The 16572-nt window shown below is 37.4% G+C and overlaps 1 non-coding gene across 1 annotated transcript; it reads left to right on the top strand.

Annotated features, from left to right (window-relative positions):
- The first annotated feature begins 600 nt into the window (after nt 1-600).
- LOC115069835 lies at nt 601-702 on the top strand. Its single transcript, XR_003849071.1, has one exon. It is a non-coding gene; the product is annotated as a U6 spliceosomal RNA (small nuclear RNA).
- The last annotated feature ends 15870 nt before the right edge of the window (nt 703-16572 follow it).

The following is a 16572-nucleotide window of genomic DNA, read 5'->3' on the forward strand; positions in this document are numbered from 1 at the left end:
AATATTTTTGTACAACTTAGGATGCCAGTCTTATAGTCTTTGGCTTTGAAGAATAGGATCAGAAAGCTATAGAGGGCCTACCTTCAGTTGTGCTCCCCTGTGATGACTTGGCTGTGTTTTGCCACCACCATTTTGTCCCCCATTTGTTATGTCAGCACAATTTTTTTTTTGGGTAGGTATTTGTTTTTCAAAGCTGAGACAGTTTTTTTGATCGTTGATGGTAACTGGTGTGTCAGGGTAGTTACTACAAAATGGGCAATTGGTATCGTTTAGGAAATATTGCACAGAGGGAACAGCCCAGAGGGAGTTTTCATTAGGTGTCTGCCTGAAACTGGGAGATGGAGCGTCTGAAGGCCATTGGTATAATTGATATACAGATTGTGAGAAAATGTGGGAGTGACTGAAGTTTGTTCTGTAAGGCAGATCTGAAAAAACAATGGTAATTTGGATCTAACATTTTTTTGACTTCTTGGGAGAACAGTGTAGGTTCTGATCCCTATTGTAGTTATAAAGGAAGCGATGAGGTCTTTAAAGGAGATGGGGTGTTATAAAGGAGCAGATGGGCTGTCGAAAATGACACTAAGAATGGGCAGTCATTGAAGGCTCTGGCAGCACATATACTAAAATTGGAATGATACAAGAAGATTAGCATGGCCTCTGTGTGAGGATTACCTGCAAATTCATGAAGCAGTCCATTTTTTGTATGAAAAATGGAAAAATAAATATAATCAAAATAAGAAAGAAGGAATCACAACATGCCTCATGATTTGGATTATTTGTGTGTGTCTGTCTGTCTTTCTGTCTGTATGTGAAGGTGCATTTGAGTGGATGAGTCTTCAGAATGGTCAGTGTGTGAAGGGAGTAGGGTTGCAGGACTTTTTTGTCACACACAGAAGTACAGTTTTATTGGAATGATAAAATTTCAAGTTTTCTGTGATCTATCAAGGTGACATAGTTTGAATATATGATCATGCATTTGTGTCTTATTTCTTTCTTGTGTGTGTGTGTGTGTGTGTGTGTGTGTGTGTGACATGACTATGGTGCTGAAAACTGAACTCATGTCTTTGGAAAGAACATCAAGTACAATGAACCACTGAAATAAGTGCAGCCCCACTTTTTCTTTTTGGGGGTGGGTATTGTCTATTTTACCCTGCTCTGATCCCTTGCCTTGGCTTCACTTTATGTAAATGGCATCCAGATTTTGTTCTTAGAGATTTCTTGACTGATAAGACCACAGGGTGTGTCTTTGGTTTTTGCCATTGTAATTTGTTCTTCATTTAACACTGTTTTTTTGAACCAATATTTTAAAATGTATCACCAAAATGCAAGATAGCTGTGTCCCTTTCAGCACCATGGTGAGGGTTCCTAAATGTGGTCACTTCTTCAGAGGTTCTCATTAATACATTTACATATGAGTACAGGTAGAGCCACATTCACCATAGCACAGAAAGGAGGAGGTCATAGCTGTGTATGTGTTTTCAGTGTTGTCCTTCCTGATTTCAGTTACATATCTCCCTACTCAAAAGAGCTTCAATAAGAATGGAACAGGGCTCTAGGTATAGCAGGAGAGATGCTGCCTTGGCAGCTAAAGATGGCACCTTTATAGTTCTCTGGCTACCACAGAAGAGTCTTCTTCCAGGTCTTCCTTGCTGTGTTTAATGGAGGGTGGGTGGAAGGATGTTGTGTACAGGTTCTGTCTCGTGGGATTGGCAACAGACCCATCTCTACAGTACTGCAGTAGAGGAGGGGAATAGAATGCAGGAACTATCACAGATGTATACAGTCCCCACATGGGATATAAGAAACCCAACTCAGAAGAAAGTCATGTCTTTTTCAAAGCTAATTTACCTGTGAGTAGAAGTTTCAGAGTCTTGTGATGTGGTTAATTAGTCAATATTAATGTTTGTGTGTTATTAATTAATTAAACAATATATATTACACACTAAACTTTTAGAGATTGAATAAAACATATCAATTCTTTGCTTTTAATATAAATGGCTATGATTTTCTAATAGAATAAGATTTTACATTTTCAAAAGTCCTTCCCAAAGAAAACTGCTTCTACCAAGTTTGTCATAATGTGCTTGTACACAATAACTATACTGTTTTCAGTAACTTAACTCACAATTCCTACTGATTTTTTATTTCCAAATATGATTATAAAAAAGCCCAATGGCTTCTTTGATTTAATATGCAAAAAGTCATGCCTACCACTAATGGCAAGAAATATGCTAAATATTTAAATGTTTATTGATGTGAGGGTGTATAGTTTGAAAACATGCATTTTCATGTGTTTCATTTAGCTATATTTACTGAAGGTGAGTTTATTATGTAATTTACATTCATGATAGGTAATTTGTCATAAACTTACTCACTTAATTGAACATTTAAAACCATGGAATCAATTTGAAAATTTATTATCATTAGAAGAAAAATTTACACTGTATTGAAAAGGGTACAGTTTCAACCAAATGTGGTCACACACACCCATTATCCCAGTACTTCCGTTACAGTATCAAGAGAATAACCACGAGTCTGCGGCCTGCCAGGTCTGCATAATGAGTCCCAGGCCAATCAGGATATGTACTGAGACCTCTCTCAAAGCAACAATAATAATTTCAAAAAACATTGCTTGCCTATAGAGTGATAGATGTATTAAGTGCTTGATTATTTTAGACACATAGATCAAAACACTATTTATTACCACAATCATATTCAGGGCTCTTCTTTGTCACATAAAAGTGTTTAAAACATAAAATGAAACTGTGTAAAATAAGGAAATTTCACTATGTGAAATTAAATGAGACTTGTAAAAGTTTAGTGTTTAGTATTATTTAGCTGCCATTAATATGTTCATAGTCTATTTAGTACAATATATATTTTACTGAAAATTGAAAAGTTTAATTTTGTAAGTTGGTAACAACTAAAATGTGTTATCCATTTATTATTTTTATTATTTTGCACTGTGTTACTTTATGTTTGTCCTGAAGGGGAAAAACAGAGGATAGTCATTGCCATCCTAGCTCAGGAATATTTGGTTCTCTCTCAAAGGTTGGTATCACATTCCTAGTTTCAGGAAAGCTGATCTATTTAGTGGTACACCTGTTTCATTAAACATTTGCTTGCTTTTAATTACATTTTTTGTTCTGTCTGACAGAATTTTCTTCCTTTCCAATTGTTCATTGAGAATTCCATATCATGTATTTTGATCATATACACCCCTCCCATTATTCTTCCCATAACTCTTCATACTTCCTTCTTGGATCCCTACCAACTCAACTTCCTCATTTTTTTTATCCAGTAACTCTTCAGCTAGGGTGGAACATGGTTCTCTGCTCCCCTCTACATGCAAAGATATTATGTGCCTTGAGCTTGCACAGGTATTATGCATGCTGTCATAACTGCTGTGAGGTCATTTGTACAACTGGCCTATTGTATGTAGAAAAGACTATTTCCTTGTACTCATCCAGAACCTCTGACACTTCAAGTCTTTCTTCCCTACTCTTCTGCAATGATCACTGAGACTCCAGCAGAGGAGTGTCACATAGGTGTCATATTTAGGGCTCAGCACTCAGGAGTCTCTTATTCTCTATACATTGGATAGTTGTGGGTCTCTGTGTTAATTTCCAACTATAGCCAAAGAATTTTATATGTTGATGGTTGAAAGATGTGCTAATCAATGGGTATAATGATGACTCTTTAGTTATTAATTTAATACTACGTCAATTTAACAGAATATTAGTAGTACCTTCTCCCCTAGGGCCTATAAACTTTCTAGCCACAGGATATTAGTCCCAGTAACACTGCCACATATGTGTTCCATTTTTGAATTAGACCTTAAATCAAATAGGAAAGTGATTGATTTTTCTACTGTCTTTCATGCTATATGGGTGCCCGGGTCTTGCCAGGCTCTACTGTAAAGGCTCAGATTCACAAAGAAAAGACAAGAGTTTGGTTTGAAACCCCACATTTCTCTCTTCAACTTTATTTTCATTGAATATTTACACTTATTTACTTTACTTTTTTGGTATTTGGTATCATGTGCCACAGACTGTCCTTGAACTCACAGTATAACCAAAGATGACTTTGAAATTGTGATGCCCCTGCCTCCACTTCCTGAATACTTCTACACCTCCTGATGGCATGAATAACCATGACCACTGTATGCATTGCTGGGGATCCCACACCTGGCTTCCTGCATGCTAAGCCAGCACTCTACCAGATGATCTTCACTGAGTGTCCTTAATTACTTTTGAATTCAATTGTGAGTCACATAGCTTGAGTGACTCCATTTTAATATGTCTCTTAAATGTTGGATCAAAAGCTGAATAATGTGTTACAATGACATAGTTTAATTATAAAGTGATCACACGAAACATATCCGACTCTGAATACAGAAATCAGCTATTTTTTTTACTATGGAGGTATGCATTTAATCATAATATTCGGTGTTTCCCCAAAGCTATAGATATTATTGTGTTTCTAGGAGATCCAAATTAATTCTACCTCATTTTTCTAACTGAAACATGTTTCATTCTATGTAACTTTATCTTAATAGTTTATGGGAGACCATAAAAATTATTTGATTTCAAGTCAAAAAAACCTCTAGCACTCAGGAAACATAAAATTAATCTTTATCTTCAAAAAATTTCTATAATATGGTTATAATTACAAAATTACATTTTCCTATTCTCAATGAGTAAAATACATTCATACTTGTAATTTTTACTTCCATTTTTATGGATTTAGTCAATTATTTGCCCACCTTCCTATTAATTAGCTGAGCCTTTCGTGTCCACAATTTTAGGCCAACTCTTTGACATTTTTCTGACTTTATGGACATGTGTAGACCATGAATGGACTGACTAGTGAGAAAGGAATTTTCTCACCTGAAAGCACATAACATAAACCGAGATAAGAAAATGAAATAAACGGTTCAAGATGCCAACAAGGATATACGGATTCCATAGCCAGAATGTGAAAGAGGGTGCAGCAGAGAACTCAGTGTGAGATTGTAACTCCGCTTTGATTGGCATAGAGGTGAATGAGCATTTGAAGGAGAACAAGGAAGCAAGCAGGTGGGGCAAGGAGAGAAGGGCCTTAATGGAAACACAGAACTGAAAAGCTATGACGTGTTGGTGAGAGAAAAATGTGGCTAGAACAGCTTTACCCATGCCCAGACAGTTATGGAAGACAGAAATTTACATTCCCAGGGGCCCATTTTTTCAGAGGATTGCATCTTCTGGGAATGACTTTCAGATTCCTAAAGATGAGACAGCTGTATGGAGTTGAAAGCTGAGTATATAATATCCTCATAATCTCATGGACCCTAAATAAAAATATAAATATTTGTTTGATAAGATAGGATCTAATTACATAAACTTTATTCTTTCTTCTTCAACCTCTTCTTCTACTATTGCAGATTATAGCTATGCTAGACCTGAGCTGAAAATAAAATCAGTCTTGAAAAAAAGTAGGAGATTGCATAGTTCCTGATTTCAGAATTATCACAAAGATGTAGAAATCATATTTTATCCCCCATTTTCCTTTCATTCCCCTACTACAGATGATCCCCTTCCTCTGCCCAAATAATCTCCCTAATATTATATTTTATTACATTTTTGTTTGGTGTATTTGTATGTATGCGTGAATATCTGTGAACATGTATGCCAGAGGACACTTGGGGAGGTCAGAGGACAACTAGTGGAAGTGAGTTTTTTTTCCTTCCAACTTTCACCATATGAGTCCTGGGGATCAAAATTAAATCAGCAGGTGCCTTCCTCCTGTTTTTTAGAATTTCATACATTCGTTCTCTATTTATATCTTCCTCAACCCTTCCCACACACCCTCAATTCACTCTCATATACTGGTCCTCTTCTTGATTGTTACTCTTATAGATACGTAGACTCGTTTATTTATAAATAATTCACTGAGTGCATTTAGTGGTGTTTATGTGTACATATGTTTAGTGATAAACGCTTGGGACTGGATAACCTAAAAGGAGCTTGACCCTGGATGAAACTGATTCTCTCTCCATCAGCATCCATTGATTTCCCCCAGCTCTTCATGTAGAGATGGAATGCTGTGTAATTTCCCCTCTCCACATTGACAAGTCAGCTGATGCTTCATTATGCAGGTCTTCCTTACATGGCCATATTGTGAAGATGTCCTGGTGTAGCTTCCCTTTCAGTGTTTAGAATACACTACTTAGCAGCACCCATTCTTCTGAAATCTTTCCTTGAGCATTACACATTGGTTATACCCTGCAGATGAAACAATTGGGGACAAGTACAACATGTTTCTTTCATTTCTGTATTTCAATCATTTGTAAAACTGAAATACTCGCCATATGATGCAAAGCAAGGCTCCTTTATAGAATGAAGTGAGCTAAACATATATAAAGAAATTACATTAGTGTAGGACACTGGAAGTAGTAGATTAATCTCTGGGATTTATGACAAATCCAACCATTTGTACTTGAATATGTTCATAGTACAGGCCTGGATTCCCTCCTCTTGACCAAACCTTAAGTTCAATTAAACACCTATTGGTTACTCACAAAGTAAAAGTTCCATTGTTGCACCAATATTCATATTCTGCTAGCTAAGTCATTGTTCTGGTTTATGGGCTTTACAGCTGGTTAGGACTATTGATTGATTTTCTCCCTTGACAGCTTGCATAGCGCCTTCTGCTCTTTAAAAGCCAGTCCTTAATGAGGAGTGTTCTATGTGGGTTCCAATTCATTTTCTGGGAGCACTATGTTTGATTTGTGTGATGTTTTTACCAACAGAGTCTTACCTTCAAGTTCTGGTAGGCAACCAATAGCTTATATTATTTGTGATTATAATAGCTTATATTATTTGTGATTTTCTTGGTGTGCCCTAACAAACAACATGAAGGGATTTCTACATTGCCTAGAACTGTACTTTTTGTAAAATGGCTTTCAGCTGTACACACACACATTCACATATATATTGTATGTATTTTTAAGTAATGAAATGGATTAATACATTTCCTTATGGTTTTCAGGCATCCTTAGTATTATTTATCTCTCCTCCCTCCCTCTCCATTTTTTACTCAATCTCACATACCCACTTAATGACCCTCTCCCCTTTTTCCCATTTCCCCTTTGATATGGCCTAATATCACCAGCTCTGGAACTCCTTTGTCCTCCACCTGCAGCCCCCTTGCTACCTTCCTAACTACTGTGACTTCTCCCAGATGTATACTCACATCTAAACGTTCAGAACCAGAATTCACAAACAATAGAAAACATACAACATTTGTTCTTGTGGTTTTGTTTTATGTACCAGGTTTCATGTTTCCAAGTTCCATTGATGTCCACTGCATGATTTTATTTTTTTACAGCTAAATAGAACCACACTGTGTATACTGCTACATCTCTTTATCCAGTCATCAGTGGAGGTACATTTAACTTGTTTCAATTTCCTAGGAATTGTGAAAAAAAGAGTGGTAAATATGGCTGAGCCAGTGTCTCTACAGTAGGACAGTGATTTTTCTAGTTACAGGCCAAGGAGTGGTATATCTAGGTCACATAGGTTGTTCTGGCTGACTTGCACAAGCCGGGGTTGGGGCATGTGCTGAATCCCTGCAGCAAGCAGGTTCTACTCAGAGAGGCTGCTGAAGATGGCTGTTGCCTCCACATGAGGAATTTTCAGAAGATAATGAAGCAATCAAGGTCAGCCTCACTCGGTGATAGCTTTCATAGGTGTGTATTATGTTTGCTCCTTTAAAACTATGAGGTTTTAGGGATTAAAATATATTTTTATAACTGAGGATTCCAATTCTAAAGTCATTGGCTCTCTGGAATCAGATAACAAAACTATAGAGGTTTTCTTAGCTACTATTGTGCTCTCCTGTGATATCTTAGCTGTGCTGTACCATTTCCCTCTTGCCCCCAATTTGTCCTGTGAAGCCAAAACAGTTCTTTTCTCGGTGAACATTTGTTTTTCATAGTTGAAGCAGTAATTGAAAATTACTGATTTTATATGTAGTGGAAGGTATGTAACTGCAAATAGATGCAAGGGATGTGGCTTAGGGGGTGTTGCCCAGAGGTTACAGTGCTAAATGGAGTGAATTCAATTGTCTGCTTGGTACTGGGGGAAGTGATGGGGCAAAGACCATTGTGATAGGTAATGTGAATTTCATGAGGAAATTTTGGAGTTACAGTACAAGCAGGGTGTTGTGCTGGATAGATTTAGTGTCAACTTGACACACGTGGATTGAGGGAGCCTCAATTGGGAAATTTCCTCCATTGAACTGGCCAGTGGCCAGGTCTGTGAGGCATCTTCTTGATTGTTGAGTGATGTGGGAGGGCCCAGCCCACTGTGGGTGGTGCCACCCCTGGGCAGGTGGGCCTGTGTTGCATAAGAAAGCAGGCTGAGCAGGGGCCAGGGGAGCAAGCCAGTAAGCAGTGATCCTCCATGGCCTGTGCTTCAGCTCCTGCCTCCATATTCTTGCCCTGAGTGCCTACCTTGGGCTCCCTGATGAACTGTGACCTGGGAGATCTTAAACAAATAAACCCTTTCCTCCTCAAGTTGGTAATGATTAGTTTGTCACAACAATGGAGAAACAAACTAGAACAGGTGTGTAAGATAGGTCTGAAAAAAACATGGTGGTTTGTATATGCCAATATTTGAATCATTGGGATGGATGGAAAAATATGAATTTTGATGCCTATGTTTTTTATAGTGAAGCAAAAGAGATTTCAAATTGGTTATAAGAAAGAGTGGTTGACAAGGTGAAGGTGGTTATGGGCATGTACTTTTGTACGTGTGTGTGTGTGTGTGTGTGTGTGTGTGTGTGTGAATGCCATGTGTATGTGAGTGCCCCTGGAAGTCAGAACAGGTTGTAGGGTACCTTGGAGATGGAGTTGACAGGTGTGTGTTAACCACTGGACTCGGGTACTGAAAATCGAACACAGGTCCTTACAACAGGCAGCAAGTGCTATCAACCCCTGTCTCACTTATCTCTCACTTATATCTCATTTTTGTAGTGCTGCATGGATCTTATAACAAGTATATAATTGTAGAAATGATAATAGTTTAGGTTTACTGTCTGTTTTACCTTGCTCTTATCCCTTGCCTTGGTTGCTGCTTTATAAGACATAAATGGCATCCAGATTTTGCATTTAGGAATCCCTTGAATGATAAGACACAGGGTGTGTCTTTTGTTTTAGTCATTGTATTTTGCTCTACATTTCACATTGTTTTTTGGAACCAATAGATTAAAAGTAATCTTCAAAATGCAAGGGTGGTACCCCTTGTCAGGATCATGGTGAGGGTTCCCAAATGTGGTTGCTTCTTCAGAGGTGCTAATGAGCATGGGTTCATACTGGTAGGGCTAAATACACATCCACCATAGCACGTAAAGAGGGAGGTCATAGCTATGCATGTATTTTAAGCATCATATATCTGGAATTTTAGTCACTTATCTCCCTACCCATTGGTGCTGTAGTAAAGAAAGGAACATGGCTCATGATGTAGCAGGAAAGAAGATGCTGCCTTGGCCAGAGGAAGACGGTTGCTTTGGAATTCACAGGCTGCTACACAAACTACTCCTTGCACCCCCATCATTATTAGTTTCAGCAAAGTGCAAGTGGAAGGTCTGTCTATTGGAACTGGCAGCAGACCCAGCCCACGGTACTGCAGTAAAGGAGGGGAGGAGAATAAAGGAAATATCATGAATTTATACTGTCTCTGCGTGCGTGACATGGCAGGTAGCCTATGCCACCAATTTTGTGTATTTTAGTAAATTGGAGTAGTGGAAGTGTGTGGGTCATCAAAGGCATGGACACCTAGAACCCACTGTGGGGCCTCAGGCAGTTTCCATCACTGCTAGAGATTTTAATTTTTTTCAAATACACAAATTCATCTTTACAGATACCCTTTCGTTTTGTTGTACATGAAGTGCTTCTTCATTGTCAAAGAGAATTTAATAAATACTAATCAAATTTCCCTTAATTTTATAACTTTCCTTCTATAGATATAATCTTATTAGATAAAAATATTTACTTGTTCAAAAATTTGAGCAGCTACATATGTATTAATATATAGATCATTGTACAATACCAAACTTCTCGTTGCATGCTTCTAATCTACACACTTGTGTGGCTGAGCAAAGAAGGTCAACATTTTGAAGACTTCCTAGGCTACATAGTGACTTAAGCCCAACTGAGCTTTCTATTAAGACTTTGTCTAAATAAACAAGCCAACGATTATTAATGAGGTTAAACAAAATCCTGGCACAGATGGGGTGGATGATCTCCTTGCCCCAGGCCTTACTGGAGCTATTGTCAGCTTCATTATGGGAGAAAAATCATTCTTTTTTAGGGTGTGGTCACTGGTAGCTTTATCATTCTCCAGTGGCATACTTATGCCCAATACTAACTGGACCTAGTTATCCAGACAGCATGAAGTTGGGATTGGGCACGTTAGGGAGGAGACAGGGCGAGCTGGAGAGCACAGTTGGTGACAAATATGATCATATTTCAATGCAGTTCTGTATGACGTTCTCAAAAATGTAGAGGCAACAGGACTGGCAACAGCTCTGTGAATAAGAATTACTGAGGATCTGGGTTTTGTTCCCTGCACTTTACATCAGGTGATTTAAAACTGCTTTTAAACACAGCTCCACGGAATCTAGCACCCTCATACAGGCTCCTTTACACATGTACAAATATAGCATACATACTTACAGACACATACACTCACATATTAATTAAAAAAAGAAAAAAAAGAGGAAAACTTTTCTGTCCGTGGTGACTCACACCTTTTACCCCAGCATTTGGGGAAAGCAGAAGCATAGGATCTTTGTGATTTAAAACCATCCAGCCTAGCCATGGTAACAGATTAAGGCACTGCTCAAGAACTATGACTGAAGATATAGCTCATTCAGTAAAGTGCTTTTTTTCCCAACAAGTATGAAAACTGGAGTTCAGTCTCCAGAACTCCTGTAAAGAAGCCTGTTATGATAGGTTGCAACTACAATCCCAGTGCTTGGGAGGGACAGACATTCTGCCTAGTGTACTGTATGAACTCCAGGCTGTTGAAAGAACCTACCACAGAAAACAAGTTGCAAAATAACTGAGAAAAAAGACAGAAGGTTGATATTCACTCTTCAAACACGTGTGCATACAAGGATGTGCACCCATACACATAATATGTAAACAATACCAAAATACATATGGTACAGTTTGCTCTTCAGAAACTTGAACTTTGAAAAATTATCACAAATAAAAGATAGTAAATGCCCAATTCAAACTTTAACAACTGTTACTAAGCAAGAAATTTAAATGAGGGCTAGGTACTATATTTATTTGTTGTAACTGGCCATTTAAATAGTTCTTTTGTGAAATTTGTATTGACATCATATACCCATTTCTTTTTGAAAATTTTTATTAAACTTTTGTACATTTCACATAACAGTTGTTAACCTAATTCAGACCTCCTCCCCCATCCATACACCACCCCACACCACCCATTGGACCTCAGGTATTCCGCCATACATGTTAAGTCCTATCCAGTCAAGCGTTTGTACCCAAATGGTACTTCAGTGCAATTTTATTCATGGGAATGCAGTTAGCCTAGGTAGAGTTTGTTGGTAAGGTCTATTCTTCCTCATCCAGTAGTAATCCAGTATTCCCAGATGGGGACTGACCTGCAACACATTTCCTTCACTCTATTCTGGGCCCTTCTATGATTGGGTTGACTTAGGTCCTATGCTGGATGTCACCATTCCCACAAATTCACATGTACAGGCTTCCATTGCCTGAAAATGTCTGCTTTCCTATGTTCATGGACCAACTCTGGCTCTTAGAATCTTTCCATCCTCTTTTCCAGAATGGTTCCTGAACTGCGGGTGGGAGAAGTTTATTAAATGAATCCTGTTTATGAAATTCTCAATTTATTTAATTTTTTCTTTATTAATTTTTATTTGTTTAATTTGTGTGTTGGTATGTTTATCTGCTTGTTTTTCTGTACACCGTGTTCATGCAGTGCTCACAATAGCCAGAAAAGGGAGCCTTATCATATAGATCTGAATTAAAGGCAGCCAGAACCTGCCTAAACTGGGTGTTGGTGACTGAACCAGGGTCCTCTGCAAGAGTAGCAAGTGCCCTTAAATGTTGAGCCATCTCTACAGGCCTTTTATTGAATTTTTAAATGACACAAAATACATGTAAAAATTACATGCTAAATCAACCCTCCCTCGTTACATCTAATCCCACTTAATCACATTGAATAATATATTTAATGTCCTGCTTAATGTTTTCCTAGTGTTTTTTATGCTTTTTATATCTATGGTCATTATATGTTCATCTGATGCTATACTTATGTATACCTTTACTTGATTTTTGGCATCAGAATAATACTTAGCTCATAAACAAAATTCAGTAACATTCAGTGATCTTCATGTTTTTGAAGAATTTCAGTAATTTTTAGTGACTACTTATATTGGTTTTTAATTTAAATGGATTGATAAGTGCATAGGAAGGGGGACTATAAATAAAATGGGAATAATCCTAACAAAGAAAGTGAAACATTCACAATCCTGATTCTATATTAGAGAAATTCGGTGGCTGCTTAGGAAGAGGAGGTACAGCTATAGGATGGGATCTGAATCTGCTCAAAATATACTGTATGAAAGTCACAAAAAAATAAAAAGACAGAAGAAATTTTAAAAATATGCTTGAATTTATACAACTCCCAATGTTCATGGATCAACAGAAATAATAATGTGAAAATGTCTCTGTTACTGAATGAAGTCCACAGGTTCAGTTGAAATCTCATCAAAATTTAAATGCGTTATTCACAGAAATAGAAAAAAAAAGAATCCTGAAACATGTGGGATCACAAAAGAAGCCTGAGGCGTGGTGGCACATGCCTTTAATCCCAGCACCCAAGAGGCAGAAGCAGGCGGATTTCTGTGCGTTCAAGGCCAGCCTAGTCTACAGTAATGAGTTCTGGGCCAGCTGGGGCTACAAGGGAGACCGTGTCTCAAAAAAATAAAAAAAAGAGACAAAAAAAAGAAAAAGAAAAACACTCTGGGGGCTGGAGAGATGTCCCACCGGTTAAGAACACTGGTTGTTCTTACAGAAGACCTGGGTTTGAATCCCAGCACCCACATGGCAGCTAACAACTATCTGTAACTCCAGTTCTGGGGATCCAATGGCCTCTTCTGTTCCCACGGGCATTGCACGACATGAGTGTACTTACCTACATGCTGGCAATACATGAATACACATAAAATAAAAATAATAAAGAAAAAAAGAAAAAAAAAGAATCCTGAAACATGTGGCATCACAAAAGTCCCAAGATGTAGTCAAAGCTATCCTGAAAAAAAGTACAATATGAAGGAACCAAAACACCTGATTTCAGGTTATGCTACAGAGCCTGGAATACAGGAAACTTTTCTCAAATATATGCTATGTCATCTGAAAAAATAATTTAGCTGTGAGTGGAATATTCAAGTCAGTTGATTTTATGGAGTAGAAAATACTAATGATTGGGTGTGTTATTAATTGCACAAAAATGTGTAACTGACTAGATTTTTAGAGACTGAGTAAATACACATTTAACCTTCCTCTCAAATGAAGGACTATGGCCTGTTGGCCTCCCAATTATTGCTGGGTGAAGAAGAGTAGAAATTCCCTAAGATAGCTACATACATTAAAAAGACTCCAGTGGATGAACTTGCATCAAAGAACATCTGGGTACAAATGCTTGACCAGATGGGACTTAACATGTATGTAGGAATACATGAGGTCCTGTCGGGGTCTGAGGAATGGACAGGGGAGAGGGCTTAAATTTGATTTAGAACTGTTTTATGAAATGTACAAATACTCAAGAAAAATATAAAATATAAAACTGAAGGACTGTATTTTCTTGATAGAATAAGATTTTCAAAGTTATTCCTAAAGGGAATTGCTTCTATCATTCTTTGTCATAATGTGCTTGTAGACAATAACTGTAGGGTTTTCAGTTACTTAACAGTTTATTCCTGTTGATTTTCAATTTCCAACCACATGGCTCTGTATTGCAACCATATGGCTCTGTATTTTTGTTTGTGTAAATTATGCCTATGATTAATGGAAATGCATATGTTAAATAAGTGTATATTAATATGCAGGAGTGTAGTATAAAAAGCAAGAATGTGCACGTGTTTTAGTAATACTTCATTCAAGTGAATTCTTTTCAAAATTTGCATTCATAGTAAATAATGTGTCATAAATTTACTTACTTTAAAGTGAAAGTTTTGGAATTTAAGACCATAGGATCTGTTTGTAAAGCTCATTTTTTTAAAGTTTACACTGTATTTGAAATGATATGATTTCAACCAAGCATGGTGGCACACATCTGTTATCCCAATAATTAGGATGCAGAAGCAAGAGGATCACCACAAGTCTCTGGCATGCCTGGCCTACAGACTGAGACCCAGACCAAACAGAAGTATGCCATGAGACCTGTCTCAAAACAACAAGTTTTAAAAAACAAAACACAAATTTAAAAAACTGTTATTTTCTATAAGGTGAGAGTTTGATTATTACTAGACTTTGTATATAGATCAAAGCATTATATATTACCAAAATAATATTCCTTGGTGTAATTTCTCAAGTAAATATGTTTAAAACATTAAATGTTTAAAATTATGAGTTTCACTATATGATATTAAAAGAAAAAAATAAAGTTAGGTTTACAGGGCTATTTATCTCTCATTAATAAACTTGTTGAACTATTATTCTATTCAATGCAATGCATGTTTTGCCAGACCAGTAATTTCGGTAGCTCGTCCATGTCATTAAAGGTTCAGGCTCACAACAAAAAAGAGAGTTTGGTTCCCATGACCCACACTTTTCTCTTCAGATTCTCCTCCATTGAGTGTATACATTTCTTTGTTCATTTTACTTTATTTTATGTTTCGGAAAAAAATATCCAAGACTGGCTTTGAGCTTACCATGTAGGTAAGGATCTCTTTGAAATCCCAATGTCCCTGCTTCCACATTCTGAATGAGAAGATGAAAGGCATTTACAAACATACCCTCTTTATGCAGTGCTGGAGATCAAACCAAGGACTTCCTGCATGTTAAGCAAGCACTCAACCATATAAGCTATATCATCAGTACTTCATTACCATTTCATTTGTACTGGGTGTCACACAGCACGAATGACTCCACTTTGATCTGTGGAGCTGGTCCAATAGCTCAGTAATAAACCTCTATAAACAATGTATAACAATGGCATGGTATTTTTTAGTCATGAAATGTTCTCATAGATAGATACCGTACCAAGTTTCCTATTCTGAATACAAAGTCAGGTACTTTCTTACTATGGGGGTATGAAGTTAATCATAATGATTCTTTCCCCAAAGCTGTTGACACTGCTGTGTTGTGTTTCCAGGAAACTGAGTTGAATTCTCCTTTATCTTCCTAATACTGCAGCAAGTATCCTTGTGCAAATTGACCATTATATATAAATTTAGCTTAGCATTTCATAAGATAGCATGAAAATATTTCAAATTTCCAGTGAATAAAAGTTCCACCAAAGAAATGTGTGTGTGTGTGTGTGTGTGTGTGTGTGTGTGTGTGTGTTATCTTCAGGAAGTAGTTTTTGTTATATATACTTCAGAACAAAGTATTACATTTCTCCTGTTCTTAACTCACAAAACTATTGAGCTGATCCTTTAGTGTCCACCACTTTAGGCCAATCCTTTGACATTTCTCAAAGAGTCTTTATGTTAGCAGACATAGAGTGGTCTGGCTAGTGAGGAAGGGATTCCTCAACGTTGGTTGAACAAGAACTTTCTTACCTGAAAATTCTTAATATAAACCCAGGTAAGGAAATGGAACAAGCAGTTCAGGACAGCAACAGGTATGTTAGGATTCCATGATCAGAGTGTGAATAAGCAGTGTGCAGGAAAGAGAACCCAACATGGGCTTGTAGCTCAACTTTGAATGGAATACAGGTGAATGAACATTAAAGGAGAATACAGAAGAGGGTAGAGGGAGAAAGGAGAGAAGGGTCTCAATAGCAACCCAGAATTGAAAAGCTATGAATTGTGGGTGAGAGGAAATGTAACTAGGAAAGCTGTATCTGTGCACTGACAGTTATGGAAGACCAGAAATCTAATCAAGTCTGAATAACCTGATCACATTTTTGTTTGATGAGATCATATCTTATCATACAAACTTTCTTTTTCCTCCTGCAAACACTTCCCCTACCAGTTCCAGGATTATAGCTGAGCTTGACTAGGCCCTGAATAAAAGGGTCCTAGAAAAGAACAGGGTACATGTTCCCATAATTCTTGATCTCAAAATGTATTACAAAGCTATAGTAATCCAACTTACCTCCCCAATATTCTCTTCTTCCTTATTACAGCTGATCCCCTTTCAATTTCCAACTTATACCAATAATTCTTTCTCATCTCTTGTTATATATTTTTTATTTATTAGTGTGTGTGTGTGTATGCACATGCATGCCTCATTACATGTGTGAATGTCAGAGGAAAACTTGTAGGAGTCAGTTTTCTTCTTCCACATGTGAGTCTTGGGGATAG

Source organism: Nannospalax galili, unplaced genomic scaffold (genome assembly GCF_000622305.1).
Source record: "Nannospalax galili isolate Female #2095 unplaced genomic scaffold, S.galili_v1.0 scaffold275, whole genome shotgun sequence".
In the NCBI taxonomy this organism is placed as follows: Eukaryota; Metazoa; Chordata; class Mammalia; order Rodentia; family Spalacidae; genus Nannospalax; species Nannospalax galili.